Source organism: Pinus tabuliformis, chromosome 8 (assembly GCF_031772625.1).
Source record: "Pinus tabuliformis cultivar Carrire ecotype Pingquan chromosome 8, CPIR1, whole genome shotgun sequence".
NCBI classification, from domain to species: Eukaryota; Viridiplantae; Streptophyta; class Pinopsida; order Pinales; family Pinaceae; genus Pinus; species Pinus tabuliformis.
The window spans coordinates 1,498,525,774-1,498,531,570 of NC_142294.1; positions in this window are offsets into that span (position 1 = coordinate 1,498,525,774).

Consider the following 5,797-nt stretch of genomic DNA (forward strand, 5'->3'; position numbering starts at 1 on the left):
TCCTCCAAAAAGACAGAAACAGCACACCATTTAAATGATTGAATTGTAAGAATTTGTGGTTCTTATAAAGTCATAAATTTAAAAAATAAATACCTTATTTTACAAATAAGTCTTGTGCATCATTTTTTTTAATTAAAATTATTATTATTATAAATAATATATATCCTTTTTAATTTATAAAATATAAATATTTCTAAATATAATGCTTTTTAAAAAAAATTAATCTTTAAATATTTATAATAAAGGAAAAAAATAATGTAAATTTATTTTTATTTTTAATATATACATACTAATACCAATTTATTTAAAAAAAAAAAATATTATTTTTTTTAAATAATTTTGAAAAAAAAAATTAAAATATTTGATCCCGATTTTAAGCAATAAACAAAAATCACAGTGACATTATGCAAATATAAAAAATAAAAAAATCTCAGTGACACTTAAAAAGTGACATTATGCAATTAAAAAAATAAAAAATCTCAGTGACACTTAAAAAGCAAGAGTAGTGAGATTGCCACAGCCAGAGTAGTGAGATGGCCACAGCCTGGCTCTTGTTAAAATATAGTCGAGCGAAAATAAAACATTTTATCATAAATTCTCATTGAAAAACAGCAGTCCCTTGAAATTAGAATTGATGCGTGAATATAGTTGACATGTAAAATAAAATATTTTTTCATAAATTCTCATTGAAAAACAGCAGTAACCAAATTAGATTTGATGTGTGAAATAAAGCATGATAAACCACCCCTCAACGTCCATGAAATACCACAACGCAAAAGAAAGAACTGTAGAATCAAAATAAGGAACGCCCATATGTAATTTCCAGTGTCCATGTTTTCGCTTGAACACTTACAGTGGGCCAACGATTATCGGCACATTAAGCCGGAAACATATGGTTTTCATAACAGATATTGATATTCGTTAATTTTTCAGACGCAAAATTTAGTATAAGACATTCTCGTAAAATTTAGTAAATTTAAGTGTTTGTGTCTCGTAACTTTCGAACACTCCTCTGAGTTGTCTTCCACTATTTTATTGATCTTTATTTCACCACTCCATTTTTGCTCTTTCCATCACCTAACAATCACCAACAGGAGGATTAAAATGTGTGACCTTACCTCAAAGCTCGAACCGTATGATGAAAAGTCAGTTATATGTCAGAAAATTACAGGGTGAACAGGGGAGGATTAAAAAGTGTGACCTTACCTCGAACCGGATGATGAAAAATCAGATATGTCAGAAAGTTACAGGGTGAACAGGAGAGCCCAGCACGATGGAATTTGAAGAGCAATTTGCTTGACAGGCAATTTGTAAATTTCTCCACGTATCAACATTATGTATTAAAATTATCTAAATGAGAATTAAAATTTGCGTTAAAATGATGTAAATAAGCATTAAAAGTTAGAAAAGAAAAACCAACAAGTACTTCACTTGGAAATTCCTACCCTGGAACCCACAGGAAAAATGAAATTTGAATGTCAAACCACGCCACATGATAGATCGAACTTCAAACGTTGAAGTACTCCTATTCACTACAAACAATCAACCAACTTCTGCATCACCTTGTCACCAGTGAGATAACTGTGTACATCCAAGTGATGGAAAACAGAACATGATATCTAATTTAACAACAAAACATTCAACATATAAACTGCACTCATAAATAAAGATATAAAACAAACAACTTAAAAGGAACCACATGCTAAATAAAGGAGTGTATTAGGCCTAAAAACACTGACAGACTAACAAATAAAATAGTGTATCACAAATCCGATAATTAGTGCAGCCACAAAGAATCTACCTTTAATAATGAAAAATGTTAAGATAATAAAAAATATTAACATTTTTTTGAGGAGAGTTTTGTCACTTTAGTTGTTAGCTTCATTTTTTAGTTTGAAACAAATTGACAGTGATTTTCCAAAAACCCCACAAAAAAAAAAAAATAGATTTCAAAAAAATTAATATAAATCTCAAAAAAACTTAAATTTCTAAATTCAATAATATTAACATTAACTTTTCATAATTTAAATCCCTTATGAACATGCCGGAGCCTCAAGTAACCCAGAATTTTTTTAATCAACTTCACTGCTAGCCCAGAAAAATTAATCACCACATGCACTTTTGAGACTCTCATCAGCAAATGATGCATCAATAAGCCAAAAGGTGGAGAGAATACCAGAGAACCCCAAAACCCCACATCAACAAGCCAAGAAGAAGAGTGAAACGATAACAGCAACTACTTCCATGCTAGAAATCGTATCCCATCGCTTCACTTCAATCAACATGAGATGCAAAATTGAGAACTCTTGTTAACAGCTCAAAAGTCTAAAATTCCCCTTCCTCATTTACACAACAAAAAAAATAACAGCTAACAGCCCGCCTCCAATATTTCAGTTCTGACTCACCACAAGCTGCAAAAATTTCAACATATTTCCACCAAAACCAGCAGCGAAGTTATTCTCTTCCTACCATATCCAACCACTACGCAAGTCCCAACTGCTCGTAAGATTTCATATAAAATTACAAAAATTCCAATTGCACACAATATTTCATTTATATCAAACAATTTAGACAAACGCCCCAATTGCACGCCAGATTCCATATAAAATCAAAACATATTTGGCAAATCCCAAGCAAGAAAAGCAACATCCAGTTCGTCATGTCATCACAGTACAGAGAACATGTTTAATAGTCTATCACTTTGTAAAAACCAGAGCATCATCCCTGTGCAAGAAACAGCACATTACAATGAAGTTCTTTGAAACACCCTTTTTTTCCTTTTTACCAAATGCTATAGTCAGCGTCCCTTATTTTGCCAAAAATCACCCAGACTCACACCGCCTAGACTTGTAAGTCCATCAATCCGTAAAAACCAGAGTATTATCCCTATGCAAGAAACTGGGCATTATCCCACTTACAACATTCGGAATTTTGAATTTTAAATATATTCACTGACTACATGCGCACTTTTCATAAAATTTGCGCATAAACAAGCTCACAGAAACCCAAAATTTATACACCATTAATGCACAAAAACTGTTTACAATCTGCATTGAAAATCAGATTTTGAAGCAAATGGTCAGAAACCCTACTTGGCATATAGTAAGTTACGAGACCAAACACTTAAATTCAATTCCTGCACTGCTCAGAAAACGAAAAAATAAACTCAAACCAACATAGCATGGAAAGTAAAATATACAAGGCTACAATGTTTCTAATTTTATAATGCATTTCACCTCACCAAAACTTTCGAATCCCCACTCTTTTGTGCCAAGTAGTAAGAGAGATTCTGGCTATAGAGAAGAGATATTGAGTGTTTAGTAGCCACAATTAATTGCATTCTATTTTATGTAAGAAACACCATGTTTGATGAATGTTCATCCTGGTTTAGTAGCTGGACACACAGCGCCCAGTCCAGCTACTAAACCAGGATGAACATCATCAAACATGGTGTTTCTTACATAAAATAGAATGCAATTAATGGTGGCTACTAACAGTCAAAATCTCTCTCTATATCTAGAATCTCTCTATTCGTGGATCTGTATCTCCCATCAGTCCCATCATACATTTTCAGACGTAGTAAAGCAGAATCACCGTCGAGCCAAAATCTCCTTATAATGTTTACTTAGTGAAATATGTTTTACTTAGTGAAATAGCGAAATGGGAAGAACTGGAAAGACCGCCATACCCACACTGGTAAAGAGAATCACAAATGGTCTTTCCAGTCAACCCATTTCCTCTACTTCCCATTAAGACTTCACTTCTACGAAGAGACCCGTTTGATCACCCGCTCTCATATTAATGGCGACGAGGTAAATAAATAGAGGTCTTCTAACCCAACCCCCTGTAGGTAGTTCAACATGAACCCGTGGTTAATGGAAATACGAAGAGCAGAACCTACATAAAAAACGTGTCTATCTTTTAATATTTTTTAAATTAGGTTCAACGTGATCTCACTTACATTCTTCTTCTTTTGAAATTATTTTTTGACATTTGGTTTTAGGTAAATGGCTGCTCAAAGCAAATTGACATCGTCCGTGTTTCTCACTAGTTAAACTTGTTAGCATCATGTTTTTCTTCACATTAAAACTATAAGTCAACCTTTCTTCTCAGGGCATGGTCCAATTTGAATAGTCTTTTGTTGAGTTATACTATTTTGAAGGTTTTTTTTTCTCTCCCATAACTTAAAATTGGACGCAAGATTTGTGAATAAATATAATATAATGGGACCTATAGCCTAGGTAGAGCATTAGTAGAGCATTAGTGTAGCTCTAAGATATATAAAAAAAATTCTCCATGTGACACCAACGTAAATACAAAGAAACATTCAAAGTATATGAGTATATGTGATGTCCTTCATTAGTTTTTATGTGAAAAAGTAATTGTCAAAATTGGACACAAGATTTGTCAATAAATATAATGGGATGCATAACTTGGGTTGAACACTAATGTAGCTTAGAGTTGTATAAAATTGTTTTCTAAAAAATTATAGCAAAGCATATATAAAGGACTCTTTAAGATTATAGGGCTATAGATCTTTTGCAACAACCTTTTCATGAATCTAAGATCGACTTGGAACTCATTTACAAGTTATATATGTAAAAGGAATATACATTGCATAAACATATTTTGCTAAATAATTGAATCCACATCATTATTAACACAATAAAACTCCAAAAAAAATCCTATAGACAATATTTTTGAATAAGCATAGATACAGTACAAGAATAATTATATATGAGTAAAGAATATGCATGAATCTTCTACAAGAATAGTCGTTATTTGAATAGTCTTGTATTTTCCATATTCAATGCATAATGACATTCTACCTAATAATGACAACATATGTGCCCTCACCAAACAAAGAACAAGCACTACGCTTTTTCATATTGCCTCCGAAAAAAAAATGAAAATGAGATACCTGAGGATAGGGTAAAAACATACCAAAGTGAATGGATTTAATGCTTATAAAAGCAAATTATTGCTCAATGAGGCCCAAAGCAAAGATATTTAGTCCCATCCTCATTTTCTATGGTCCTCACCCTGTAATTCAATATCAAAGCAAAGATCGACCATTGAATTCCCTCACATGCAAATAGGGGGGGATTTTCATTACCTTCCCATACTAAGATGTTGTGCACACAGTAACTGGATTGTTCATCTCACGTCATATGTTGCAATCCATCTTTGTATTTTTTGTATTGAATGCACACTAGCATTCTTCCTAAAACAACAATAGACGTGCTCACACCAGAGAGCCTACATTGCCCTATTTCTTGTTACTTTTAAAAAATAATAAAAAATACCCAAGTACAGGGTAAGAACCTACCAAAAATGTGTGTTTATAAAAATGAGAGAGATGCTGAGTGGGGTATGAAGCTAAGATATTCAATCATGTCCTTTGTTTCTGCAGTCTTTTCCTTGCAATTATACATCGAAGCAAAGATCAACCATCGAATTCCCTCACATGACACTGGGTATTGCAGGTGCTAGCGTTCAAATCAAGATCGACTTGGAACTCATTTACAAGTTATATATGCAAAAAGGAATATACATGGCATAAACATATTTCAAACATATTTTGCTAAATAATTGAATCCACATCATTATTAACACACAATAAAACTCCAAAAAAAAATCCTATAGATAATATTTTTGAATAAGCATAGATCCGTACAAGAATAACTATATATGAGTAAAGAATATGCATGAATCTTCTACAAGAATAGTCATTATTTGAATAGTCTTGTATTTTCCATATTCAATGCATAATGACATTCTACCTAATAAAGACAAC